The sequence below is a fragment of the Prionailurus bengalensis genome, chromosome A2, assembly GCF_016509475.1.
Source record: "Prionailurus bengalensis isolate Pbe53 chromosome A2, Fcat_Pben_1.1_paternal_pri, whole genome shotgun sequence".
Classification (NCBI taxonomy): domain Eukaryota; kingdom Metazoa; phylum Chordata; class Mammalia; order Carnivora; family Felidae; genus Prionailurus; species Prionailurus bengalensis.
The window spans coordinates 161,765,982-161,793,966 of NC_057348.1; the positions used below are offsets into that span (position 1 = coordinate 161,765,982).

A 27,985-nucleotide genomic window follows, 5' to 3' on the forward strand; every position below is an offset into this window, starting at 1 on the left:
GAGGGTGCGGAGGGCGCGTCGCAAGTCATGGAGCTTGCTGAGGACAGCAAGGAAGGCACAAGCGGTCCAGCTCTTAGCAATGCGTTCTCAAGCAGTGCCTTCAAAGTGGTGCTGAGAAAATACGACCGCAAGATTGTGAGCAAAGAAGTTTCTGGGAGCCACAGTTAGGGGGCATCTATGTGGAAGAGCAGGGCCAAAAGGTGCTCATTTCCTGAAGGGAAACTTTCCATATTTCCAGAACTTTCTAAAAATTAATGGGCATTCCAGTGCGCAGAGGAGGTGGGTGTTGCAACACAGGTGAAAAGGTATTCATTAGGCACCTAACAAACCAGGGGGTATAGCTCAGGGGTAGAGCATTTGACTGCAGATCAAGAGGTCCCCGGTTCAAATCCGGGTGCCCCCTGACTCAAGTTTTAGTACCTACACCGAATGGCACCCTCAGGGTGGCTCTTGTTTGGTAGATTGAGGGGTGTGGTCCTTTGGGAAAGCCTTGACCTGTCCAAGTCCCAGAACCAGAAACGTGGTCCAATCCATGACCGTGTTGTGTTGTGAAGGTGATATATGGACCCGAAGCTGTGTCTGAGCAGGAGAATTACTGGGGAAAGTGGTTGCACACACACACACACACACACTCACTCACTCTCCAGGCCCCCAGTCCAGAGATTCTGATTTACTGGGGCCCCGAGGAACCTCATTTCTCAATAGCACGCTTCTTTGTTTTCATCCACCCACATCACAGAAACACCAGACGATTCTCCTGGGCTGCCGCATTTAGCAACTGCTGTTCTGGAGCATTCTAAGGGCCTTTCTAGGCTGACATGAGCGGCTCTGGATGTCTCGGTCATGAAGTGGGGCGAGGAGATGGTGCAGGTCTGCTGGGTGGAAGGAAGCTGGGGCCGGGGAAGGACAAGGCGGGCAGGAATGCGTCCAGCCCGCAGTGGAGCTGTTCTCGTGGGCTGACGGAAAGCAAACAGGTGCTTTGGAGCCTGCTCGAACAAGTGGGGGCACGAGCGAAGGCAGGGGTCTCCTTGCAGATCAAGGGGTCTCTCGTTCAAGCCTCCCTTCCGTGTTCTACTGATGGAAGGACTGCCTTTCCGCCTCTGGGTCCTGCGGAGCTGAGTCTTCCTGCAAGGAGAGGAGGGAGCCCAGACGGTTTAGATCTTTGCCAGCTGCAGGGGAACTTCTGCAGGGCTGATTCGGGCCCCCTGTTAACACTTACCCCTCAAGCCTGGCAGACGTCACCCATCCTGTGAGTAGTCCCACTCCCGCCACACATGGCCACCTCCACTGTGGGGGGAGAATGGAGCTTTGACTCCTCTCGTGTGTACCCCATCCCAACCGAGCACCGGGGCTGTGACCGCAGCGGACCCCCAGGGCTCCTGTCGCTCCGCCCCGGGGCTGCCTCTGCAGGATGTGCACAGAGCACAGGATGCACCGAGGGGCTGCGGGCCACGCCAGTCTGGAGACCCTGTGCCCCCCGGGGGCTACTTCCCTGCCCCCTGCCATCACACAGGGACCCCGGTCGCCTGCCTTGCACGGGGACACTGGCAATGCCCTATGGGACATCTGCTTTCCATCTGAACAGCAGAGACAGGCAGGGCCCACGGGGATGAGTAAGCTGCAACATGTTTTCTCAGGAAGATGTCCAAGGTGACCTGGTCTAGGGAGTTCTTTAATGCTGGCCGCTGGCATTTTGGAGGGAGGCGGGAAGGCAGTGGTTCTGTTCTAATTAGTGCTCAGTTGTGCTCTGTGCCGGCATCCAGATGGCGGACCAGTTGTCCCTGGAGGGCATTGGTGTTTCAGGTCAATATACCCGCATCCTGATCACAAGGCACGACGGTGCTTCTAGCCAATGCATTCCTGCAAGCGGTGTCCAACTTCGATGTGTCAGCTTACTGCTCTGTTTTATTCCACTTGACATTCTTATTCGGGAGGTCAGGAGAGCAAAAATCTGAAGCCCGTCCTGCATAATCCCTGCCAGGTGATGCCCCACCCCCCCTCCCCCAGAACAAGGGAACAGTAGTAGTCAATAATAATACAAGCGTAGGTGCAATCTGCTCACTCGCATAAAATATTAGCCTACGAGACAAAAACCACCATGTTGTAAGGGGCGAGGCAGTTTCTTTGCATGTTTTGAAGAGGGTGGAAGGAAGCTGCTGCCTCCTCCAGGAAGCCTCCTAGGCTTTTGCGGAGCTGCGGGCAGGGGCAATCTGGGAGAAGGAGCATAAGCAGAGGTAGGCCATGAAGTGCCTCCGGAGGTGACCTAAGTGCCCCCATAGGGAGTGGGTTGGGGGAGCCCCGAGGGGAGCAGAGGCCAGAGACTGAAGGCCTTTATATTCAGGGCTTGGAATTTGGGTTCAGTCCACCAAAAACCTTTCTCAGCCTTCCAGACTTTTCTTTGTCCCCTTTGCTCCCTGCGTCAACGTTCATCTCTCGCTGAGGTCAGGTCACTGTGCTCTTGTGGAAAAGACACTGCATGGCGCCCCAGACCACTCTGCCCTTTCTCCTCTGGAGGGGCCCTGGCTGGTATTATTTAATCAACTTGATTTCCTGGGAGCTCAGGGCGTAAACGTGTCTTTTCGAGGTAAGCCGGGAGTCTCTGGGAAGCTGCGTTCATCAGGACTTTATAATGAGAGATGGTTTGGGATGAGGGCCCAGGAATGGGGCCAGGAGGGAGTTTGGCATGAGGAGTTCATCTGTCTGAGGCCAAAGAGGGCTTTGTCAAGGGTCCAAACTGTGTGGTTTTTATTTGTGGACTTTACAGACTCAGGACTTAGCAGGTGCAAATGAATGAGAAGTTCAGAACCGTCTGTGTGGATGCTAAGCAAGGCTGCCTAAGGGGCACTTGGGTTTGAAGCGGACCTCTTGGTACCCCACCAGGCCCCTGGTCCTGCCCCCTGACCCCAGTCCCCAGGCCTGGACTTCAGCAGGCCCTCCTCAGTCCTGACATCCCCGTCGGCCAGGAAGGAGTGGGGACGGAGAAGCTAGAATTCCTTCCTCCGAGTTCCTTTTGGCTTCTCTGGTATCTGGGAAGTTACTGTCATTTGGGAGTAAGCTTACCCTCTGAGAATCTGGAGGGCGGTCCCTCTGCAGAAGGCATCCAGGACAAGAGGTGGTTTGTGCGTGTGCGCTGACGGGGACTTAGGAAGTGCCTCTGTCGAGTCAAGATGGTAGCAGAATGTTTAGGACTAGGTATGACCCCTGGGAACTGTGACCTGATGCAGTGGTTGGCCGAAACACTGAAAAGGGGAAAGGCACAGTGACTGCTTGTGTCTTTCCATATCAGTGGGACCAAGACGGGCCCTGTAGAGGGGACTGTGCTGCGTGTCAGGCAGAAGTTACGAGGCTCTTGCCCTGCTCGGGGGAAGTCTCCCAGAGGCAACCAGCCCCCTTCACTCTATCAGCAGTGTCGCCACAGACTCCTGACTGTCTTGATGTGGGAAGGGGGAGCCCCTATTAGTGAGCGTGAACAGTCCTATAATTGGTAATATCTTTGGTGGTGAAGTAATTTCCTTTTTTTTTTTTTTTAATTGTTTTTTGGTGGGGTTGGGGGCGCCTGGGTGGCTCAGTCGGTTGAGTGTCTGACTCTTGATTTTGGTTCAGGTCATGATCTCATGGCTTGCGGGTTTGGGTCCCTCGTTGGGCTCTGTGGTGACAGAGCTCTCTCTCTTTCTCTCTCTGCTTGGGATTCTCTCTCTTTCTCTCTCTGCTCCTCCCCCACTTGTTTGTATGCTAGCACATGAGTTCTCTCTCTCTCTCTCTTTCAAAACAAATAAATAAACCTTAAAAAATTGTGGTTTGAGGGTAAAAAATCAAACACTGCAGAGAGATAAGGCCTTACCATGGTGGTTGTGCTGAGACCCTGCCTAGGAGGCCCCATCTGAGCAACCAGCCAGCCTCCACTCCTGGGTAACAAAGAGTGGAGCCTCTCGGGCTTCATCAGAGGCAGGGGGCTTGTGGTAAGAACAGAATGGGAGACGTGCACTTCCATGGGGATCCAGGAGTAGTCAGACAACAGGCCTGCAGAGTCTGGGGTGGTTTTTGACATCATTAAGAAAGCCTTAGGACTCAGGCCTAAGACACCGTTTCTCCAAGGAGATCTACCTGATATCACTCCTGACCGAACATCTATACAACCTCATTCACAGTTTCTGTTCACCAATTATTTCAACGTGCTTATAGACTTTATGGTCAATTTGTGTTTGTCTGTTGGACTTTCTCCTCTGCATTCAGTTCCTCTTCCCTTCTCTGTGTCTGTTGTGTTAAGCATCTTGAAGAGAGATAATCCGATTGGTTATTATCCCTGTGTGGGCAGAACCACAGGTCACTGGGTTCCCTGTTTATTGGCCAGGAGTGGAGAAAAGCTAAGCTGAATAAGATCCTGAGAGAGATACGAAAAATATATTCCATCTGTGAAACAGGAAGAGGATGCTCTATAAAAAAGAATCAGTTACAGAATAAGAAAAGGCTCTTAGAAATCAAAAGAAATAAAAAGTTCAATAGTTTGAAAAATAATGTTGAGGTGGTTTCCAAGTAAAACAAACAAAAAGATAAAAGAATAGATAATAATAGAGATTAAAAGTAAAAAAGTTAGAAGTTGACACCAGGGGGTGCAAAAACCAACTAGTAAATGTTCCAGAAAGAGAAAATGATGGAGGGAACATTATACAAGAAAATTGCCCATGATGAAAGGGCATGGGTTTCCATTAGAAAAGACCCTCCAAGCCCCTAGAACAATGATCCTCACCAGATAGATTATGGTGTAATTATAGGACACCAGGACTAAATGGAAGCTCTTAAAAGTTCAAAGAGTAAAACAATAGGTGATACACAAAGGAAAGGGAATTATGATGTATTTAATTTTTCAGTAGCAATACTAGATGCTAGAACACCATAGGAAAAATCCTTCACTATATGAGGGACTATGACTTGTCCATCCAGACTGCTAATCAAGTCTGTGGGTAGAATTACAGACATTTGCAGACATGCGAGTTCTTTAAAAATTTACCTACCCTGATTTTGTGGTAGTTGGAGGAGGTCCTCTGACAAGCTAAGTGAGTAAATTAAGAAACATTCAAGACTCAGAATCCAGGAAAGCAGGACTCCCAAACGGAGAGAGAGGTGGAAAGAATGTTCTCGTGAGTGTGTAGCAGGCTTTCCAGGGCAACCAGAAGGATCAGGAAGATGGATGGCTACTGGAAAACAAGAAGAGGAAATGTTAATTATCTGATAGCTTTTATAAGTGGAAAATTGTTTTGAAAGACACTTTTTGGCATGATTAAAGCTTGTGGAAAATCTTAGAAATTCAAAGAAAACTAAGCAGTTGAAACATAAGGCTATCACTAACTTCAGGAAAAACAAAAAGTTCCACCAGAATTCTTAGTTCTACTTAGCACTATGAACACTATTAACTGATAACAATGAAAATATTAAACACAGAAACATAGAAAATTATTTAACCAAAAGTCAAGATATAATAGAAAACTGAGAAGGGAAGAAGGTATATAAGTTCTCATCCTCATCATAAAAGTAAGACAGTTGATGTCCAGACTTGGTTAAGTTAGATATTGCATACTATCAGATATTTATATTATTTGAAATCGTGGTGGCAAATATACTAAAAGAAACAGACAAAAGTGTGGAGAATGATTGCCTCTGGGTAGCAGGAGGGAGATACAGAGGATTGAGGTTTTTGTGATAAGCTTGAAAAACAGTATTTGACTTTTAAAAATGACTGCACAAGATACTTCAATAAAAACAAACAAAAAATATATTAAAAACCTCCATGTCCTGTGGGTGGAGGTGTAGTTCAGGATAGAGCCTTTCGCTCTCGCTCAAGAGTTCCCTGGCTGGAATCCAGAGGCCCTGTGTAGTCCTCATGTCTCCCTGTCTCCATGATGCTTCTAGGATAACTCCCTGATCCAGGTCAGGGACTGGAAATTTCACTAATTTCTGCAGCTGCTCCCACCACCACCCTCCAAGGTTAATGAATAGATGCACACACTGGAAAGACATCTTCAGCTATAAGTAATGCATGTGTCTCCAAAGAGGTTAGGCAGGATCTCTTCAAGTTGTCGTTTTGTGGTGTAGAACGAGAGAAAAACAGACAAGTAATTCCTAAAGGTCCTTCTAGTAGTTAAAGTCAATGCTGCTTCCTGCTGCTGCTGCTGTCACCACAGACTGAAGAAAATGGGGAGATGCAGGCATAGGAAGAGGTAAGGCTGGGGCCTCTGAGCACTGGAGGGGGACCTCTCTGGGATGAATTTGTGAAGGAATAAATGGCTGGTTTTATCAGCTCTCTAGAGACAAGTAGAAACTCCCAATGTGTTATAGGAGTAATGGGTGTGACTATGAACATGAAAGGTACTTATTAGACACCTATACCAAGCAAGGGGGTATAGCTCAGGGGTAGAGCATTTGACTGCAGATCAAGAGGTCCCTGGTTCAAATCCAGGTGCCCCCTGCTCTATTGGTTTTCCTATTCGCAGCTGTTGCCAATATTCTGATTTCCTTTCATCCATGCTAATTATGATCCTTCCTAAAATTGGAAGCCATCGCACAATGGCAATCTGGGTGGATTGCCCACGCCAGTACCCTGGGTATCCCTCCTCCTCTTGGCATCTAGCCTCCCCCCCCCCACCTTCTGTATACATCTCATTTCTTCAACTCTTAAAGGGTCATCAAAGAGAGGGCAGGGACTCATGCAGAATTCTGCTTGGCTTTTCCAAGGCAGACCAGAGTAGATACAGCAGACTTCCCGGGAACAGGCCCTAGATGGTAACCTTAAATTATCACTCTCAGCCCTCCTTCCCACCTAAACCAGTTTGGCACAGTGGACCTGTGGTGAGACCTACAGAGACGAATCATAGCATCCGGGTTCTCTCCAGGTAGGATGGGCATTTCCTCCGGGGACCTGGTTTTTCTCACACCAAAGCTCACACCCTGTTTCAACCTTGTGGGTCTACTAACGTCTGGCTTAGCTACTCAAACAAGGGAGACAGGAATTCTGCAGTGTTGCTGCTGTAAATCCCAACTAACAGAGCTCTGCAACACTGGATTAGAGTCCATCTCTGTCTTCAGTGAAGGGAGAAAGGTGAGGGGCTGGGAGCCCCGATAGGTGGGTAGTTTTGGAGACAGCTGGCCAGCTCTTGGGCTAAAGCAAAAAAGAAATGGGTTGGGAGTTTGGGAGTTCCTCAGGCGGCTTCCCTCCTTTTTTCCTCTCTAATGACCCCTCCAGGGACTGAGGCTTGGAAAGCTGCAGAGCTGGGGGAGGATGTCTTACCGTGAACCAGGTCTGGCAACTTCCAGAAAGTCAGTCCTGGAGGGGGGCCGTGATTTCATTTTGCAGAGCTGAGTGTTACCAAACAGCTGAAAGGTGTTAATTATGTAGCATCTATAGCGTGGGGGTATAGCTCAGGGGTAGAGCATTTGACTGCAGATCAAGAGGTCCCTGGTTCAAATCCAGGTGCCCCCTTATTTATGTGCAAGTTTGGGTAGTCCTTCCCCGCCCTCCCCCTGCCGCCCACTTACCATCCTGTGCTGCCAGTTAAGAAGAAAGGTACCAGGAGGTTGTGCACAAACTGTCCAGTTACACTCATGGACTCATTGACCATCAACTATTGGCAGGTGCCAAGCACTTTGCTGTGCTCTGATGGTGGGATGTCTGGTTTGATCCTGAGAGTGGCTGCGGTGAGGTGGGGGTGTCGCCCCGGATAAGTTGCTTCACTGTTTTATGTCTCAGATTTTCCATCTATAAAATGGGGGATAATAATAGTACCACCTCATAGGGTTTGTGTGTGTGTGTGTGTGTGTGTGTGTGTGTGTGACAGAGAGAGAGAGAGAGAAAGAGAATTTAAAGCAGTTAATGCTTTAAGGTCAATGATAGCGAGTCTTTTTATTATTTTTTTAATGTTTATTTATTTTTGACACAGAGAGAGAGAGAGAGAGAGAGAGAGACAGAGAGAGACAGAGCGTGAGTGGGGGAGGGGAAGAGAGAGAGCGAGACACAGAATCCGAAGCAGGCTCCGGGCTCCGAGTCGGCAGCACAGAGCCCGGCGGGGCTCGAACCCACCAACCGCGAGATCACGACCTGAGCCGAAGTTGGACGCTTAACCGACGCAGCCACCCAGGCGCCCAAGTCTTTTATTATTATTATTTAAAAACAATTTTTTTTAAGGTTTATTTATTTTTGAGACAGAGAGAGACAGAGCATGAATGGGGGAGGGTCAGAGAAAGAGGGAGACACAGAATGTGAAACAGGCTCCAGGCTCTGAGCAGTCAGCACAGAGCCCGACGCGGGGCTCGAACTCACGGACCGCAAGATCGTGACCTGAGCCAAAGTCGGACGCCTAACCGACTGAGCCACCCAGGCGCCCCAAGTCTTTTTATTATTGGACTATTTTGGAGAATGTCTGCTAAAGGAAATAACTTTGGTCTTAGTGGATGTTGAAACCTCAGGACCAACGTCCTCTGGAGAAGTTATAAAACCAGGCCACCAGTGGCCTAGGGGGGTCCTTGTGTCTCCGTTCCCTGTGGCCGAGATGCTGTGACTGGTATCAGCAGATTCCCGACGAGGAAGGAGTTCATGGGGCTTCTCATGCTACTTGAATTTCTTTCTGAAGAATTGTTCCCACAAAGCCCAATTTACGGAGGAAAGCCCCTGAATCTCTGTTGAGCGCAGACGGTTTGAACCAACAAGCCATTTCTGTCCGTGGACTCCCGGGCCAGTGAGAGACAAAAACCACCCTCGGCAGCTTCCTTTAAACATGAAGGGAACAGAAGCGCATTGAATGGCAGCGTGGTTGCCGCCTGAACTTGCTTGTTCCCCTTGAATCCAAGTGGCCAGGGAGGCGGGGCTCTGCAGTTTTGATGGAGGGAAAGGGTAATCTGGCGCCTGGTGAAAACCAAGGAAGCAAAACAAAACTGACTCTCTCCTCGCTGCGTCCTGGGTCCTGAGTTGCCAAGGGCTGTGGGGTCGGCAGGAACAGTCACTGGAGGGGCCTGGTGCGTTTGGGGAGAGACACCAGGTCGGGGAGCCTGCAGGGCTCGGTGGGTCCTGCTCTGGGTCTTGGCTTCACACAGCTGCGGTTCAAGGCCATGCTCCCTCTGCTGAGCCTTACACATACCCAGTCAACCCATACCACACATCCGGTGATCCCCTTGGCCTGACTTTCTCTCTTTTTGCTGATTTTTTCTCCCATTTCCAAGGCCAAGTGATCGACTGGCTCCTTGAGGCCTTCTGAGTCCAGTAGTGTATGGGAATAAAGGCTGGCGTCTCAGACAGGCCCCCTGCCCCCCTGGGAGACCCGTGAGATTGGGAGAAAAAGCCCCCTGGTGCTGACAGTGCCATGGGCTCCTGAGTTGCGCAAGGGACTCAGAGCTGGAACGTGCTTTGGTCCAGAAGGTTCCTGGCCAGCACTCAGCCACTTACCGAGGGTGGGGGATCTTGATGTTTAACACCAGTCCCGTGAATAAAATTGCGAGTGAGTAGCGGGCATGGAAATGTGACCCAGCGACCTCTCCGTCCGCTGTCCGGTGTACCAGAGACAGAAGCCCAAGCGGGCTCCGCGCTGTTAGCTCAGAGCCCGACGCAGGGCCCGAACTCACGGACCGTGAGGTCATGACCTGACCCGAAACCAAGAATTGGTCGAGGCTGAGCCACCCAGGCACCCACGGGAGAGGGCGTAGGATAGCTGAAGAGAGGGGTCTCTGAGGTATGGAGGGAAATCAGGAAGCTGTGGTCTAGAGGCTTCGATTCTGTCTGTTAAGCAGAGGCAGCGTCTTGTGCTGGAGTCTGGGGACGGAAGGGGGGGAGGGAAGCCTATCCCTGCTGAGTCCGCAATCTGAACAAAGGAGGTGGAGAGTCTGCCGCGGGGAGGGGTGTCGTTTTATCGGAGCTGTGATCGCGTTCCGCACCTCTGTGAAGTCAACCTTTTGCGGAGACTGAGAAAATTGCTGTCCGCTAAATACACTTGTCCCCACCCGGGTCGGCACAGGAAAAGTGCTAGTGATTTCCTTCTCTAGCCCCCCGGTTTTTATTCCGTGCAAATGCCAACCCAAGGAGTCTTAGGTCACTCTCAGTAGCAGCCAAGGTTGCTTGGTGCCTTGTGTAGATCCTGGTCCCAGTGTCTGTCAGCCACACGCTGACCGTCTTTTGAGTGATCCCATCTGCAAAAGAAATCTGTTAGCTCCATGGACTCTTAGGGATTTTTTTTTTTTTTTTTTTAACCAGTTCTGTTCCAGGATGCAGGGATCTCATCTCTCAACTCCCAGGGTCTCTTCCTATAGTTGCCAAAAGAAGACGATAAAGGAGAGAAAAAGAACCTAGAACTTGCAGGACAAAGAAGATATTTACTTATTTACTTACTTATTTATTTATTTATTTATTTTATTTAGAGACAGAGACAGCACAAGTGGGGAAGGAGCAGAGAGAGAGGGAGACATAATCCCAAGCACGCTCCGGGCTCACAGCACAGAGCCCGAAATGGGGCTTGAACCCACGAAGCTGTGAGGTCATGACCTGAGCCAAAATCAAGAGTCGGACGCTTAACCAACTGAGCCACCCAGGCGCCCCAGAAGATAGACAATTTAGGCCAAAATATTATCAGTATTAACGTTAAATATAAATGTATAAAATGCCACAGGAAAACCACAAAGAATCTAACTGGATTAAAAAAAAAACTATAGGCTGTTCACAAGAGATAGACAGAAAACATAAGGATATAAATACATTGAAAATAATTTGACAGAAAAAGATGTAACTCTGACGACTATATATTGTGTTGCCATATTAATATCAGATGAAATCATTTCTGAGGCAAAAATCATTACCAGGGATAAAGACAGTCATTTTGGATTGATAAAAAGTTCAAGTCACCAGTTAGGTACAACAATGCTAAATTTGATGCACCTAATAACAAGGCCTCAAAACGTATTTAAGCAAAAATGAACAGATTAAAAAGGAGAAATGGACAACCTTCTGATCGTGTGAGAGATCTTTAAAACCCTCTTTTGTGAATTGCTAGGACAAGTGGGTATAAAATCAGAAAGATATGTGGGGCACCTGGGTGGCTCAGTTGGTTAAGCATCCTATGTCAGCTCAGGTCATGATCTCACGGCTCATGAGTTCAAACCCTGCATCTGGCTCTGTGCTGATGGCTCACGGCCTGGAGCCTGCTTCAGATTCTATGTCTCCCTCTCTGCCCCTCCCCTGCTCACACTCTGTCTCTGTCTCTCTCAACAGTAAATAAACATTAAGAAAAAAAGAAAGATATGAAAGATTTGAACAATGTGATTAACAGACATGACCTAATTAACACATAAAGAACTTTCTACTCAAGGCTTATAGAATGTGCATTTTTCCCCCCAGTCACTCATGGAACATTCACAAAAATTGACCATATTCTGAGCACAAAGCAACTCTTCAACAAATTCCAAAGTATTTAAATCACAAAGAGTATGTATTCTGACCAAAATAAAGTTAAAATCCAATAACAACAAATAATAAGAAAACCCAACAAATAGAAAATCCCCATCTTGGAAATTTCCTAATTTTCTAGTACTTCTCAATAATCCAGAGGTCAAAACGGAAATTGCAATTGAATTAGAAGTTAGAAAATAGGTGCACTATGTGATGATGAAAATACTAGATATTGAAACTTGTCAGTCGTAACCATAGCAGGCATGTACGGGGCAATTTAAAGCCTTCCTGTATCCACAGCATTATGAAGAGAAAAGGTGAAAATTAGCTAACTCTGCATCTACCCCCAAAAAGGTATAAAGGGACAGTATATAAATCCAAAGGAAAAATAAAGGAGTAATAAAGGTTAATTAATGAAAGCATAAATTGATTAAGTAGAAAACAAATATACAAGAGATAGAACCAATAGAGCAAATGTCGTTCTTTGAAACAAATAATAAACATGATAACCCAGACAAGACTGACAAAGGAAAAAGAGAAAACACTAATAATCTGTATAAGAGATATTTGAAAGGATACATTATTACAATTTCCAAAGACATTAAAAAGATCATAAGATTAAGAAAAAAGATCATAAGCCTATCTTATGAGTGGCTTTGTGCCAATAAAGTATAATATTTAGATGGCATGGAAAAGTTTCAAGAAAAATATAGCTGACACAAATAGAGTTAGTGAGGTTAGCAGGACTGAGCTGGGTCCGTGGAAAAATACAAGATTTTAGCTGATACACGCGGTATGGCATACCAACTTCCTACACAGTGAGTGATAAAGCTATTCACTCTCACTCTCCTGTCTTCCAACAAGGTCATTTCCTTCACCCAAACTTCCGCTCTTGCATGGTCCCTCCAAACTTCCTTGTAAATACGTGATATACATGTATCCATATAACTGATGAAGGGTCACAGTGGACAAACACGAATGAATCTCAGAAACATGAGGTTGGGTGCAAGAAGCCAGACTCAAAAGAATAAACCCAAGAACGGACAAACTGATCCGTGGCCATAGAGTGGTGGTTATCCTTGGGGAGAGGGAGCGATTGGGAAGGGGGTCCAAGGGAACGAACCCCAAGGGGTTTTAGAAATCTTCTGTATCTTGATTTGGGTGGTGGTTACCTGGGTGTATGTCTGTGTAAAAATTCACTGGGCTGTAAGTTTCAGATCTGTGTGTTTCATGTAGATGATACTTCACTAGAAAGTAAATAAAAACAAGTTAATTACATATTTCTTTCCTAGAACGTCTTATTTGATTAGCTTTTCAAATGTATGCGAGCGTTTCTCAGTCTTTACTCCTCAATTTAGTTTTCATTTCTCCCTCTTAAGATACCCTTTGATTTGTGCAAATAATCTCAGAGGTGGAGGCTTTGCAGGTCAAGTTCCAATGTTTACTATCTCTGGTGACTCTCATGAATGTTGGCTAGTTCCCTAGGATGTTTTAAATTTTGTTCTGCAGAGTGACATAGGGCTTTCTACGTGCCAGTCCTGGTTCAAGTACTGTACGTGGATTGACTCATCTAATCAACGTGCCAAGGCATCAAGTCCATGCTATTATCATGTTACAGCTTACGCAGAGGAGGGCGTAAAGAAGGGGAGTGGCCGGCCGAGGGTCTCCGAGCTGGGGCAGGACTTGGACCCAGGCTTATCTGCCCTCAGAGTCTGTGCCGTTGGCTTCTCTGCCACGCTGCTTCTTTCACACTTAGATTTGTGAAAACCTACCCAGGGGGGCTCTTGGAGGCTTGTTTCCTGCTGCATCGCTTCGGGGAGGATTTTCATTGGCCTAGGAGCCCGTGGACCCATGCCCACAGAGTCCACCTTGAATTAAAACAACTGCGTGGGGGCGCCTGGGTGGCGCAGTCGGTTAAGCGTCCGACTTCAGCCAGGTCACGATCTCGCGGTCCGTGAGTTCGAGCCCCGCGTCGGGCTCTGGGCTGATGGCTCAGAGCCTGGAGCCTGTTTCCGATTCTGTGTCTCCCTCTCTCTCTGCCCCTCCCCCCTTCATGCTCTGTCTCTCTCTGTCCCACAAATAAAAAAAACGTTGAAAAAAAAATTAAAAAAAACCAAACAACTGCGTGTCATTTTCCCCACCGGCTGAGGAGGGCACACTCAGGGCCCAAGGCACATCAGCCAGCCAGGGGCTCAGGGTCGCCCTGCCTCTTGTCTTGAATCACGCGCTCCTTTAAGAGCTCACCCCGATCTCGGCTCAGGTTGTGATCTCATGGTTCGTGGAGCCCCGTGTCAGGCTCCTCGCTGACAGCTTGGGATTGTCTCTCTCTCTCCCTCTCTCTCTGCCCCTCTCCTGCTAGTGCTGGTGCGCTCTCTCTCAAAACAAATAAATAAACTTAAAAAAAAAAAGAAAGAAAGAAATCGGTATAGAAGTAAGAGTTTCTACAGCCTTCCAGCCAGGAGAGGAGATCTCCAGGGCTCCAAGGGAAAGGCTGGTGGGTACAAGGGGGACATGCCAATAATAGGGGGAGATGGTCGGTTTGTTCATGCTTTGGGGGATTCCTAACTCCACTCGGCCACCTACTTCTTCTTCTTTTTTTTTTAATGTTTATTTATTTTTGACGGAGACAGTGGTCTGTCCCGGCTGCTCATCGCTTTACGGGGAGTCTGGGTGTGGCTGTCCTGATGAAGAATATTAATTAAGCCAGGCCACAACAGAAGGGGGTATAGCTCAGGGGTAGAGCATTTGACTGCAGATCAAGAGGTCCCCAGTTCAAATCTGGGTGCCCCCTTATTTATTCCTAATTCATATTGGTGCTGCATTTTTTTTAAAACTTCCTCTTCCTTATTAGATGTCAACGGAAAGTTGTTTTTCTTCCCTGGAACCAGCAAACTCGTGAAGCTTCATACCAAAGTTGGGGGTTCTTACCTCAAAATAGAAGTGGGAATCACTGAGGAGTGTATAAAAGTGCCATTTTCCAGGCCTCACCCCAGAGCAATGAAATCAGAGTATCTGGGGTGGAGCCCAGTTAGGGTGAGAGCTCCTCAGAGTTGAGAACCAGCCTTAGTTAGCTTCCAGGAAGCCTTCTTAGACCCAGGCTGCCTCATCCCCGTTCTGTGTGCCCAGCACCTTGTGTTCTGGACCTCCTCCCATTCAGCCCTAAGTATACGTCATCGGAAGGCGACGTTGACGGTGTCTTCCAGAGATGTTAACTGTCTCTGCCTCAGTTTCCTCAGTCCTCCCCCTTTTTAATCCGGGCAATCTCTGTGCACGGGAGGGGGGAGTGGTCTTCTCTTTCCAAGCCAAAGCACCAGGATCTGTGGCTCAGACAGCAGGCTCTCCTGGGGCCGAGAGAGTTTGTAGAGGATGAATTCTCTACCTGTCCAAGTGCACGGTTAGCTTGAGGAACCATTAAAGCCAATGGTATGTCCTCCTCAAGCCTTCAAAGTAAACTTCTGCATGAGGGACCGGTGAATTATGTATCACCCGTCTCAAAACCGAAGAATGTAATGGCTTTCTGTGGTCTGGAGGACAAGCCGCTGAGCATTTTGGTAGACAATCCGAGAATTTGCCGTGAGTCCCAAGATCCCCGCATGGAATTCGGAAATCTGTCATGATTTCTATGATCCCTTACACGAATCTTTTTTTTTTTAATATGTATTTTTTGATGTTTGTTTACTTCTGAGAGAGAGAGAGGGGCAGAGTGCGAGTGGGGAGGGGCAGAGAGAGAGACACACACGCAGAATCCGAAGCAGGCTCCTGGCTCCGAGCTGTCAGCACAGAGCCCGACGCGGGGCTCGAACTCACAGCCTGTAAGATCACGCCCTGAGCTGAAGTCAGACGCTTAACCGACTGAGCCACCCAGGGGCCCCACACCAATTATCTTCGACGACCTTTCTCCCGACTCCCTAAAAGACACTTCACGATCCTCTAGGCCTGTATCAACAGCAAAACTCTATGCTTTAGATGGGCTAAAAACAGGTTCTCACAATAAATTAGTTGACAGCAAGAAAGCCTCAATCTCTTTACAGTGGACGGCAGGAAAATGCGGCAGAGAAACGGCCACTGAGGACAGCGCGGTCAGACTTTGTCTAACTTGACAAGCCGGCAAAAAGCTCTCCGTCTGACACGCCGGGTTGCGAATTTTCTTTGTCTTCCGTTATCAGCACACAACATAAGTGCCTGAAAAAAAAGACAAAACCTCTTTTTATCTTCAGTGATGTGCTTCAGAGTTTCTCTTTCATTAAAGCTCTTTCCTTTTTGTTGGCGAGAGACTCGAATTTCTTAATTAGTACTTTTTTCCCCCTGTTTCATAAACACTTGGAACTTTGGCTGAGGGCCTGGCGGCTTGTCGCTTTCCTGTCCCTGCCCTCCCACGACACCTCCTGATCTTGAAGATGACCTCTGGGGGCGCCTGGGGTCACAATCTCAGGGTTCGTGCTTTGAACCCCCCCCCCCCAGAGCTTCAGATGCTGTCTCCTTTTCTCTCTGCCTCTCCCCGTTCACTCTCCCTCTCTCTCAAAAAATAAATAAACGTTAAAAAAAATAGAAAGAAAATGGCCCCTTTGATGACAGCCTCCATCTGTCACCCCATTACGACTTCTGGTCCTGCGGTCCCATCGTCCTAGCCTGGTGGCTCAGTGGGGCCCTTTCTTCCTCCTCGCCCTCTCCCCATGAGACCCCTCCCCCCTTTTCAGGGTTCCTTGCCCACACCTCTGCCTTCAACCCCCCAACTGGAGGGAGCGCCTTCTGCCCCGCATTGCCCTTCTGGGTCCCCTTCTTGGGATGCCCCAAGCTTAGTGGAGGATTTTAGAACCAGGCTGACACTTGTATTTGCCTTGGCTCCCTCGGCCTTCAGCCTCAGTAATGTCAACGCCACATAACGATCCTTCCAGGGCTCGGGCTTAGCTCTAATGTGTTCACAGAGTCCACCCCACTGCGGTGGCAGAGAGGCCTGGGTGAGGCAGAGTGCCAGTATCCCCACCCCTACCCAGTGTCCTTTGTAGCCTCCTTCTTGTCGCGTGGCTTCACAGAAGAAAAACTACACATCCCAGCCTCCCTTGGAGGTAAGGGAGGCCAAGTAACATGCTGGAGGCCCTTAAAGGGCCAGTGCAGTCCCAAGCGCAGAGCAAGAGGACGGGGCTCCCTGGTGCCGGGGCTCAGTAGGTCCATAGCAGGCAGAAAGGCCTTCCATTTCCTCCTCCCCTCCTGGGGGCCCACGGAATTGGGCAGAAGCCGCACCTGCCTCTCCTTGTCCCTCCGGAGGGCTCCTTAGTGCCCCTGATGGAGCCATCTCCCTCTTAAGGGAAAGAGGCCTACATACAAGGCCCTGTGTACGGTCCCCATCACTGGCTGGGGCCTATCCCTTCCTCCGCTGTCTTGCTCCAAGTGTGAATATAAAATTTTTTTTTTAATGTTTATTTTAGAGACAGAGCACAAGCTGGGGAGGGGCAGAGAGAGCCGGAGACAGAATCTGAAGCAGGCTGCAGGCTCCGAGCTGTCAGCGCAGAGCCCGACGTGGGCCCCGAACGCACGAACCATGAGATCGTGACCTGAGCCGAAGTCAGACACCTAACCAACCGAGCCACCCAGGCACCCCTCTCCAAGTGTGAATATCAAAACCTTTCTCTCCCTTTGGAAATGTCATCGTCACCCTTCGACTTTATTGCGAGTCGCAGCTGACCTGGGAGGTGACCTCCTACATGGTTTCTATGCCCTTCGAGAGTGCCCTCCCTGTACCCTGGGCACCAGAGCCTGAAGTCTGAGAGGCCACTCCGGAGGCTGAGAGGTCGGGGCGGGAAGGCAGGCGTGGAAGAGCGTGGCGTGTGGCTGAGAGGCGGGCAGGTGCCGGAGGTCTCAAGAAGGCAGCGGGCGGGCCCTTTGCCTTCAGACCAACCAAGGACATCTTGGATCCTAGCTGGATGGACAGTGGACAACCCGTGTGTGAAACCAGAGTGACGGCACCGGAGGGGAGGGGAGGGGGCTGGAGACCGGCAGAAACAAGAAATGCCTGCACAACCGCAGCAGAGGTGGTGGGTGAAGGACAAACCAGGAGGGGCCCAGGGAAGAGGGAGGAGTCAGGATGAGTGCAGCTGCAGAGCTGGGGGAAGGAAGGAACGTCTGCAGTGCTTTCTCTCGGTTACTTGTAACCACTCAGTCAGTACCTGGAAGGTGGGACTGTGCCGACATTGGGTTATTACACGCGTAAATTGGAAAATTGAAGAATCCCTCACCCACTCGTTGGCAATAGCTCTTTGGTTTATTTCCTTCCAGAGGAGATTATATGTTATATATATATATATATGTTATATATAATATATACATTTTAGGGGTGCCTGGGTGGCTCAGTCTGTCGAGCATCCGACTGCAGCTCAGGTCCTGATCTCCCGGTTTGTGGATTCGAGCCCCACGTCGGGCCCTGTGCTGAGAGCTCGGAGCCTGGAGCCTGCTTCGGATTCTGTGTCTCCCTCTCTCTGCCCACCACCCGCTGACACTCTCTCTCTCAAAAATAAATAAAAAACATTTTAAAAATTAAAAAAATACGGGGCGCCTGGGTGGCTTGGTCGGTTGGGCGTCCGACTTCGGCTCAGGTCATGATCTCACAGTCCGTGAGTTCGAGCCCCGCGTCGGGCTCTGTGCTGACAGCTCAGAGCCTGGAGCCTGTTTCGGATTCTGTGTCTCCCTCTCTCTCTGCCCCTCCCCTGTTCATGCTCTGCCTCTCTCTGTCTCAAAAATAAATAAACGTTAAAAAAATTTTGTTTTAAAATTTAAAATATATATATACATTATATGTATATAACATAAAATATTAATGTCCAATACATAATAAAATATATATAACAAATGTATATAACAAATATATATAACAAAATATATATAACAAGTATATATATAACAAAGTATATATAACAAATGTATATAACATAAAATATTTAAAATAGGAAAATTTATATTTAAACATATTAAATATATATTAACTATACATTATGTATTTTATATATAACAATTTAATATATGTTTACACATAAATACCTTTGTGTGTATGTGTAATCTTTCTTATCATCTAATGATATGTATATATAGTATCTTTTTAAAATTTTTAATGTTTTATTTATTTATGAGACAGAGACAGAGCATGAGCAGGGGAGGGGCAGAGAGAGAGGGAGACACAGAATCCAAAGCAGGATCCAGGCTCTGAGCTGTCGCAGAGCCCGACACGGGGCTCGAACTCACAAACCGGGAGATCAGGACCTGAGCCGAACTCTTAACTGACTGAGCCACCCAGGCGCCCCTATATAGTATCTTTTTTAAAGCCCAAAGGATCTTGCATCATATGCTGCCTATTTTGCTTTTTGGCCTTCATGATCTTGTTTATGAGTCCTCGCATAGATAGCGCTCTGGGCTTATTTCATCATTTTCTGTCGCATCACAGCCCATCCTGGGACACCATGTTTGTAACCTAATCCCCGTCAATGGATATTTAGGTGGTTTCCAGTTTATTGCTAATACAAAAAAAAGGAAATGCTGCGAAGAATCTCCAGATACGTGTGTCTTTGTGTACTCATGGGACTATTAGAGGAAGAAATCCCTAGGAGCGGGAGTCTCCTAGCGTATAATCTTTCCTAAGTAACTTTTTTTTTTTTTAAAGGCCACATGCTCGATATGGAAAGCTTGAAAGATAAATAAAAACACAGAAAAAAAAAGAAAAAGCTGAGATCATGTGTAATTTTATGCAGACACACTGTTTTGCAACCTGCCTTTCCATTTGGCAAATTCTCGTGGATGTTCTTCCGTGTAATTAAATAACCTTCGGCCGTGGGCTCTGAACCTTCTCTCGGCACAGGGGAAGGCGCTGTCACCTGGTCACAGGTATGTCACCGTCCCAGTGTGCCTGACATGCAGTGGATGGGGAACAGTGGGAGGGGGTTTCCTGCATGATTTTAAGGGTCTGCCCACCTGTAAGGGTCAACGAGGCTACCGGGCGCCCACAGCCAGGTGCACACAGAAGAGGTACACGAAGAGGACAGGCTGGTTTACTGCGGGAGGGAGGCCAGAGCTGAGAGGAGCAGAGTTGGCTAGGACAGTCCAACCAGCAAAACTGAACCCCGGTGTATTGACACAGGTACAAGGTGTTAATAATACATCACCATGCCAGTTAAGGGGGTATAGCTCAGGGGTAGAGCATTTGACTGCAGATCAAGAGGTCCCCGGTTCAAATCCGGGTGCCCCCTTCCTTTACTAGCTTTTAATCACAAGTGGGTCCTGTATCGCCTGGTCCTCCTTGGCCAGAACACCCGGCAAAGAAAGATGAAGCAGATCAAACCCTCTGCAGGGTCTGAGGCTCTAGCCCCCAGGTCTTGGAGCTCCCCCTGGGGCCCGCTCCAGACTCAGACCCACCCCCTGAAGAAGAGCAGGATTTCGGTTGGCTCTGGAGGACTGACTCCAAGGAGTTAGTATAGAAGATGACTGGCCTTCCCTGCCTCTTTTCTCTCTCTCCTCAGTGTAGAGTCACGGGCTCCAGTGAGGGAAAGGAAGCTCGAACCCCATTCCCCAAATCAGTAAGGACAAGAACGGGTAAGGTGCACCTGTCCTTAAAAGCTCACCTCACTGTGACAGGGAGACTTCTGGCCTCCAACGTGAATCCCAGAACTCCTTCAGACACTGACATACCCCTCATGTCTAGTCGGACCTCTACGGCAGGTGGAAGGCATTCCTGCCCTCCTTCTGCACAATCCCCTGCCCACACCAGCCACCCATGGCCAAGGACATCTGGGTCAAAGCAGGGCTGTGTCACTGGAGGGCTCCGGGCTCCTCTAAGGCCAAGGGTCCCCGGGGGGACTGCCCATCACAGCCCCTGGTGTGTGAGTGGGTAAGGGCAGCGGGGCGTCTCCTTTCTCGGAAATACAGCTCACAGGCTCCAGATCAGACTGCCTGGATCGGAATAGTTGGGCGTGGGGCCAATGGACTCTATTTTTAACAAGCCCATGGGATGATCCCAGTGGAAAGTCAGAATTGGAAACCACCAATTTAGTTCGGTGCCCGGTGTTACAGGCTTGAAAAGAGGCCATAATTAAGAGACGTTCCCAAGCACACACACCTGATTAATAATAGGGTTGGGGCCAGATCTCACACGGCTGGTCTTGGGCTCTTTCCACTTCCCAACCCGGTGCCAGACATGACGCCACATAATGACCCGGATCATGTCCACCCCCCCACCCGGTACTAAATGAGATAAGCTCACGGCGGCCTGGAAATCTGACCCAGGGATCTCTTGACCCGCAGTCGGATCTTTTCCCCTGAGCCAGGAGCTCACTTCAAATTGTTTCCTGGTTGGGACCTCCCAATACCCGGTAGTTGCTGTTTATTCCCATCTGCCCCGTGTCCTGGCTGACTCACCCTCTCCTGGCCATCAGCTCCCTCCCCTTTCCCACTGACCCCTCATTTGAGTGCCCAGAAGCCCCCTGTGCCCTGCCCAGTACCCGCCCCCACTTCTGTCTCTAGCTGGTACGCTTTGGTGTTCCCGTAACCTTCCCTCCTCACTGCACCTTCTCCTGGGCTCATTTGTTCTTGCCCCCCAGGCCCCCCCAGCCTCTCCTGTTCAAGACACTTCTTCTTCATCCCAAGGCCAAATCCTTGGGCTGAGTCTAGGGGAGGCATTTGGCCAGGAAGGCTGAAGTCACCTTCCCTGTGAGCAGCCCCATCTGCCTCAGAAGGCCTCACATCTGGGGCTCAGCACACCTGGAGGGGGCAAGGATGCCTGTTTGGGGTACCAAAGCCCAAAAGCCTTCTGAATGGGCACGGGGACTCTCACTTTGCTGGCAGGGCTACTGCCCCGGGACAGTCAGACCACACCCACCTCCCCCCTGCAGGGGACCCCACACTGTCCCCTCCTGGGGCCACAGGCCATGTGGATTCCAAACCAGACGCACAAAGATTCTGATGGGCCCGAAAGACCCCCTGGGTGTTCTCTGTTACCAGCAGCGAGCGGGCAGCTTCTGCACTTGGCAGGTGGGGGCCGGGGCACTGGACCCTCTGCAAGCAATCCTATCAGTCCTGGTTTAAGACGAAATCCATGGGGACTGGTGGCTTCTGGAGTTGGCTTCTGGTGCTGGTTCCTCCCCATTCTCTCAGAAATCCCCCGTACGGTTTTGGAAGCACCGTTCTCCCCTGAACAAATGCCCCAACTTTCACGCAGGAGACCAGGGAAGCTCTGGCTTCAAGGGAATTTGGCAACCTCAGGATCAAAGTCTGCCTCCGGTGTTCCACTGGGTCATGTGGTGCCTTAGATTTTCTCAGCTGGAGACCCCATGTGGCCTTCTGAGCCCCGAACAAAGAAGCTGGACCTCGGATCCAGGCGTTCCCAGTATGTTAGAATCAGCCACCACGTCTCTCGCTCTCAGCGGGCTCTTTGGTTTGGTTGGCCCCAGGCAACAATTTATTTAGCTGTTTCGCCTCTGTGGACCCTGGCCAGCTATACTCCTACCAGGAGGGGCCGACTGGACTTTTACTGACTTCAGCACAACTAGGCCTGGCAGTTAGCTCCCCAGTCCCACATCCGCCCCCAGCCCCCCATTTCGCCAAGGATCTCTTGCTTGCAAATGACTCCCTGTACCCATTTCTCAGCTAGTCATGCACATAGATGCGAACCCAGAACCTGCTTCTGTCTGGTGGAAATAGACTAGACCGTCACTGGCAGGCTGGGAGGAGCCCAAGGCCCCGGAGGGAGGGTGGGAGAGCCAGGCTCAAAGGGACCCCAGTGGCCAAATTCACAGCCAAGGGCATAGCAGAGCACCATGCGGGGGCAGAAGCCACTGTATCCCCAGTGGGTGCTGAAGGACCTGCCAGCCCTGCCAAGGCAGCCAGAGTTCTGTATCCCATAGTGGAATTCACCTGGTAAGGTCTGAGCCGGGTCCTAGGCCCGGGCAGTATTTGGCACGTTGGTTTGGTAGAGCAGGTTGCAAAGCTGTGCTTTCCCCCAAGACTCACTGTTTCGGGTGGGGGTTCAGGTGCTGGGCAGTCAAAGAATAACACAAATACCCACCTGAAGCCACCAGAGAGGCTTGGGTGGTGGAGCCCGCTTGAGTGGTGGAGAAACACAGGAGGTGAAACCGAAGGGTCGGGATCCATCTCTTCTCTCCTCAGAGGGGTTTCCAAGTGGGGGACACAACAGCTGTTATAGGGGGGCAAAAGCAGGCATAATAAGGGGGCACCTGGATTTGAACCAGGGACCTCTTGATCTGCAGTCAAATGCTCTACCCCTGAGCTATACCCCCACCTGTTTACAGGTGTCTAATAAACTTTTTAATCCTTCAGAGCCACGCCCTGACTGTCTCTGACTCGAGATGTATTCTTCGTGGCTCTCTGCCACCCTAACACCCCTGCAAACATGCCCTACCCACTACGCCCACCCCTGCCCCTTACCTCCACTTACAACCTCCTCCTTCCCTCAGCCCCTGGCTGTAGGCACTGGCATTGACCACATTGAGGTTTGCAGCTGGAACATTCTTCAGACTCATCCGCAAGAGCGGGATACAGAACTAGCTGCTCAACAGACAGAGAGGAGGGGAGGGGAGGGGAGGGGAGGCAGGGCTTGGGCCCCACCTGAGAACCCCTAAGCCAGACTCTCTGGGAAGGGGACGAGGGACAACACGAGCTTCTAACAAGCTCCTGATGATTTGGGAGCTGTTGTGCCCCTCACGGGATAGATCTGGAAAAAAAAAAAAAAAAAAGTTTGGAATTCAAATCACGCCCCAACCAAACTCACTTGGTTTAATGACCAAGTTACCACTAGAATCCACGTTTATGATTAGGGGGCCTCTTTGCACTAAACTGGGCAGGAGACTGAGCTACCCCCTTCATATCTTCTTTTTCCCCCTTATTCTCTGTCTGGTGCATCGTTCCGTGGGTCAGGCAGCAGAAATAAGCGTGCAGTGCGTGGAAAGCGGTGAGGCAAGAATGAGAGATTTGTGGTCACCGGAGCACAGACACAGGACCGCGTGATGGCAAACAGGAGGTCAGAGCAAAAAGAAATGCCAACAGGCGACGCACGGACTGGAACCAGGGACTCCCCGACACAAAGTCAGAGGCTCTGCCCCTGAACTGGGGTTCCCGGTGAGCACCACGCCACTTGTGTGGTTGTGCCCAAGGAGCTACCACACACTCTCACTTCTCATCCCTAGCGAACTAGGGGGAGCTGACTGCCCGACCTCGTCCAGATAGACCTCTGTCTGACTTTGGACGTATTCTGTCCTTCTCTAGAAACTTCTAGGAATCTTCCCTGCCGAGAGTGCTGCGGCCTCCTCCCCAGTCCCCGTGTGGGGCACTAATCATTGCTTAGAGCTGGAATCTTCCCTCTTTCCTTCCCTTGCGCTCAGGTTTCACTTCCCCAGTCTGCTGCCCCCAGTCCCACTCTGACCCCCTGCAGCATGGGCTCCTCTGAGCTGTCCTACATTGCTTTCTCTGCTCCCCCCACTCTTTTCGTTCCTTACTCCTTGGCTTTAAAGGGAGATGGCCTAGGGGCGCCTGCGTGGCGCAGTCGGTTAAGCGTCCGACTTCAGCCAGGTCACGATCTCACGGTCCGGGAGTTCGAGCCCCGCGTCAGGCTCTGGGCCGATGGCTCGGAGCCTGGAGCCTGTTTCCGATTCTGTGTCTCCCTCTCTCTCTGCCCCTCCCCCGTTCATGCTCTGTCTCTCTCTGTCCCAAAAATAAATGAGAAAAAAAAAAAAAAAAGGGAGATGGCCTTACTGGAGAGGTCACGGTGCCATGCTGGCCCCAAACCATCAGCCCAGCACAGCTGGATGACTTGGGACCAGGTCAAGGACTCGCTGTTTGGGCACCAAACTCAGGCCTTTACTATCTCCTAGACTGGGACCAATGTTCCCTGCCTCCTTGGACCTCTCCCCTGGAAGTTACCACTACGAGGCCCAAAGGCCACAGAGATCCCCAGGATGCAGAGAAGAGACAATCATCCAAATTGGCATAGCATATGGGGGCCAAACTAGATGAAAAGCAGACATGCATCTTGAACAGGACGCTTTGCAGATCTGTCTGTACGAGGGGAGGTTAGAAACCGTGTGGGGGACCAACAAACGAGTGTTGGCTAAGTCAAGAGTGGTAGCAGCCGCCATACAGAAGAATACTCTGTATCCACTAAGAAAGGTGTCCTAAAAGCTTTTTTTTATTGGTGTGAAAAAGTCATCTATTCCTTTTGATGTTAAAAACATCATAGAATAGCTTCATCTTTGTAAGAAAACGATTTGCAAATTACAAACATCTCTGAAATGACCTATTTGCTTTTCTCCACGCAAGTTAGTTTTGCTTTAATAAAAAGCAACAACTTGGGGCGCCTGGGTGTCTCGGCCTGTTAATCATCCGACTCCTGATTTTGGCTCAGGTCATGATCTCGCAGTTAAGTTCAAGCCCCACATCGACACTGCACGGACAGTGCGGAGCCTGCTTGGGATCCTCTCTCTCCCCCTTCCTCTCTGCCCCTCCCCCACTCACACTCTCTCTCAAAATAAAATAAAACCTTAAAAAAAAAAGTGCAATAATTCCAATGGTCTGTGTCACTTAAACAGGAGATGCTTCTGTCTGAAAAGAGACTGATTCCAAAAAGATTCGAAATGGGTCAGTGGAGACAGGTCCCAATTGCCCCGATCCCACCTGCTCCCTTCCTGATGATGCTGTGCCAAGAACCCAGTATCCAGGCTAGTGGTCTCATAGCACAGGGACATCCAGATTCAGATCTCTGACCTCATTTTGGTGGCTCCAATGGTCTTATTTTTTGGAAGAGTTTTTGCATTTCTGCACACCCAGATGGATTTTTCTTACAAAGCTTCTGTTCCTCATCCACTGGGTCAGTCCAAAGATGTCATCATGGTGCATTCCAATTGCTAGAAAGGAAAAAGACAGTGAAGGCAGGTGTATCAGTTGATATTGTGGGTCTCAGCCCTGCGTCGGGCTCTGTGCTGACAATGCAGAGCCTGCTTGGGATTCTCTCTCTCTCCTTCTTTCTCTGCCCCTCCCCAGCTCACATGCTCTTTCTCTCAAAATGAATAAAGAAACTTAAAAGAACTATTGGAAATACATCACAGAATTGCTAGGAAGCAGACAATCAGGCTTGGGAAAGGCATGACCACATCAGCCTCAGAGATTACAGCAGCAATCTTAGGAGTTGAGTGTTTTCCTGTTCTTTATCTTTTGCTGAGGCGTCTGCTAAATATCCCTTTGAATTAAGCAACAAGGCTGTTTCCCTTATTACAAAGCTCTACTCATTATTGGATAAAAAGCAGAAAGGCCATCACATACATTCAAATGGGAGATGTCACAGTGTGTGTGTGTGTGTGTGTGTGTGTGTGTGTGTGCGCACATGCATACATGTGCACACGAGTTAAATATTAGAGAAAAGCTTTGGGGATTATAAAATACAAACACAATATAGAACCATATGTACATGTAGGCAGAACTTGGCAACTAGGAACCATCCCCCATGTTCTACCTGACTATTCAGGGAGACCCTTTGTGTCTAAGTATTTTGTCATTCCTCGCACCATTACCTGGGTAATAGGAACAGTCCCGATAAAGGCTAAAATGAAAGCAAGATGTAGCAACTTGCTTTTTTTTTTAATGTTTATTTATTTTTGAGGAGGGGGAGGGGCAGGGAGAGAGGGAGACAGAGGATCTGAAGCAGACTCCGTGCAGGGCTCGGACCCAAGATCCCCGAGATCATGACCTGAGCCGAAGTCGGACGCTTAACCGACTGAGCCACCCCGGTTCTCCACCAGTTGCTTTTTGAATTGGAGGAGGGGCCCTGACATCCTGTGAAATGATTCATACAAGAGGCGGGTGAAACTATGAACCCAATGGATAGAAATTTGACGATCTTGCCTTTGGTTTTCAGCACATCAGTCATTGAGCAGACGAGCTGAGTGTTGGGCTGGGGTTATTGGGAAGTCCGCCGTCTCCATCTGTGTCCGGAGAAGAGAACACACACGTCTGAGCTTTCCACTGTACGACTTTGAGCTTCCCGAGACCGTCAGCCTTGGCTTGGCCCTTTCTACTGTTCTATCCCAACACGTGGTCCCTAAAGGTTCTGTCCTTCAGCGGGATCTCTATTCCAAGAAAGAGTGGTACTCAGAACCCTTAACCACGGCTCACAGCATAGACACTAACCAATCGGAATGCACGCCAGCCATAAACAGCCATCAGATGCCTGCCCGATGAATAAGCTTCCTCCAACCCATTGGCCAATTGAATCCATGTGATCAGTTCATCAGCTAACTTCCCACTGACAGCCCGTGGGCTCTTAGATTTTCAGCCCTGACGAATCAACTGGAATTCCACCTCCTTCAACGCCAATAGGACAGAAAAGCAATTCTATAGCCACCCCACTTTCGTGAAGGTCTTTTGCCAGCGGCAAAAGACCCCAAATGTTGTATCGGCCTAGGCACGTGGTTCCAGAAACAGAAACTGGTTCTGCCTGTGGCAAAAGATGAGATGACCACTGTCTGTGTGGCAGGGAGCCTGCAGCGCTGAAGGGAAGGCTGGATGCGCAGGTTCACGTGAGGCAGGGGCGACCCAAGGGGACTCAGCCAGCCAGGCCCTCGGGCACTGCCAACCCTGGGATTTGTGTCACTCATTCCGAGTGTAGTGTGAGTCAGGAGCACCTGTTTGGCCAGCGGTGCTGGAAGAAAGGGAGAAAATCGCCTTTATTTTTGGCCTCTGCAGCTGCAAGAGGAGACATTTCTTCCACCAGGGCTCCCATAATTGGACATCCTCAAAAGATGGAAAGAAGGTTCTAAAGTTGGGAGGCAAAAAGAAAAACAACACACCTGAATTGGAACCAGGGACCTCTAGATTGTCAATCAAACGCTTCATTCAGAAACAACCAGTCTCGTCTAATAAGTGCGTTTCAATTCTGAACTTTAAAGCAGAGTCGAGGGGCACCTGGGAGGCTCAGTCGGTCAAGTAGCCGACTTCGGCTCAGGTCATGACCTCACGGTTCGTGAGTTCGAGCCCCGCGTCGGGCTCTGTGCTGACAGCTCAGAGCCCGGAGCCTGCTTTGGATTCTGTGTCTGCCTCTCTCTCTGCCCTCCCCAGCTTGCTCTGTGTGTGTGTGTGTCTCCCTCTCTCTCTCTGCCCCTCCCCTGCTTGCACTGCCCCCCCCCCTTAAAAATAAATAAACATTAACAAGAAATTAAAGCAGAGTTATCAGTTATGGGCAGTCACCACACCTAGCAGTATGGTGCCACTACGATCTGTCACCACCCTAGCATGCCCACACCTTCCCTGCCTTTCCTGCATTCTCTCCCCTCTGCACACCTGGCCGCTCTCCGTGCCTACAGCCCATTGATGTTCACCACCGGAACGTTGTTTAACATTACATAGTGTTATATGTTCCAAAATACTTACTTAGAACCACTGGATGTTACAATTGAAGTTAGCAGGGAGGGGGGAGGTGGTGGGATGTGTGCCTCCCCAAAGCAAAAGTTCCCAGGTACCTCCTCTGTCCGACTAAATCATAATTCCTAGGGCTCATCTGTTTTTTTTCTTTTTAACTAAGGTCCC

General features: G+C 49.5%; 1 long non-coding RNA gene and 6 other non-coding genes across 7 annotated transcripts; 5 read left to right on the forward strand and 2 right to left on the reverse strand.

The window, feature by feature from the left end:
- Window positions 1-331: 331 nt before the first annotated feature.
- Window positions 332-403, forward strand: TRNAC-GCA. Its single transcript has one exon. It is a non-coding gene; the product is annotated as a tRNA-Cys (tRNA).
- A 5,988-nt stretch (window positions 404-6,391) lies between these two features.
- TRNAC-GCA lies at window positions 6,392-6,463 on the forward strand. The gene has a single exon. It is a non-coding gene; the product is annotated as a tRNA-Cys (tRNA).
- A 939-nt stretch (window positions 6,464-7,402) lies between these two features.
- Window positions 7,403-7,474, forward strand: TRNAC-GCA. The gene has a single exon. It is a non-coding gene; the product is annotated as a tRNA-Cys (tRNA).
- A 6,664-nt stretch (window positions 7,475-14,138) lies between these two features.
- TRNAC-GCA lies at window positions 14,139-14,210 on the forward strand. Its single transcript has one exon. It is a non-coding gene; the product is annotated as a tRNA-Cys (tRNA).
- Window positions 14,211-15,567: 1,357 nt separating this feature from the next.
- Window positions 15,568-23,839, reverse strand: LOC122488500. Its single transcript, XR_006298631.1, has 3 exons — window positions 22,841-23,839; window positions 22,461-22,589; window positions 15,568-15,601 (listed from the first exon to the last, which is right to left on the reverse strand). It is a non-coding gene; the product is annotated as an uncharacterized LOC122488500 (long non-coding RNA).
- TRNAC-GCA lies at window positions 19,579-19,650 on the forward strand. The gene has a single exon. It is a non-coding gene; the product is annotated as a tRNA-Cys (tRNA).
- Window positions 22,621-22,692, reverse strand: TRNAC-GCA. The gene has a single exon. It is a non-coding gene; the product is annotated as a tRNA-Cys (tRNA).
- Window positions 23,840-27,985: the final 4,146 nt, after the last annotated feature.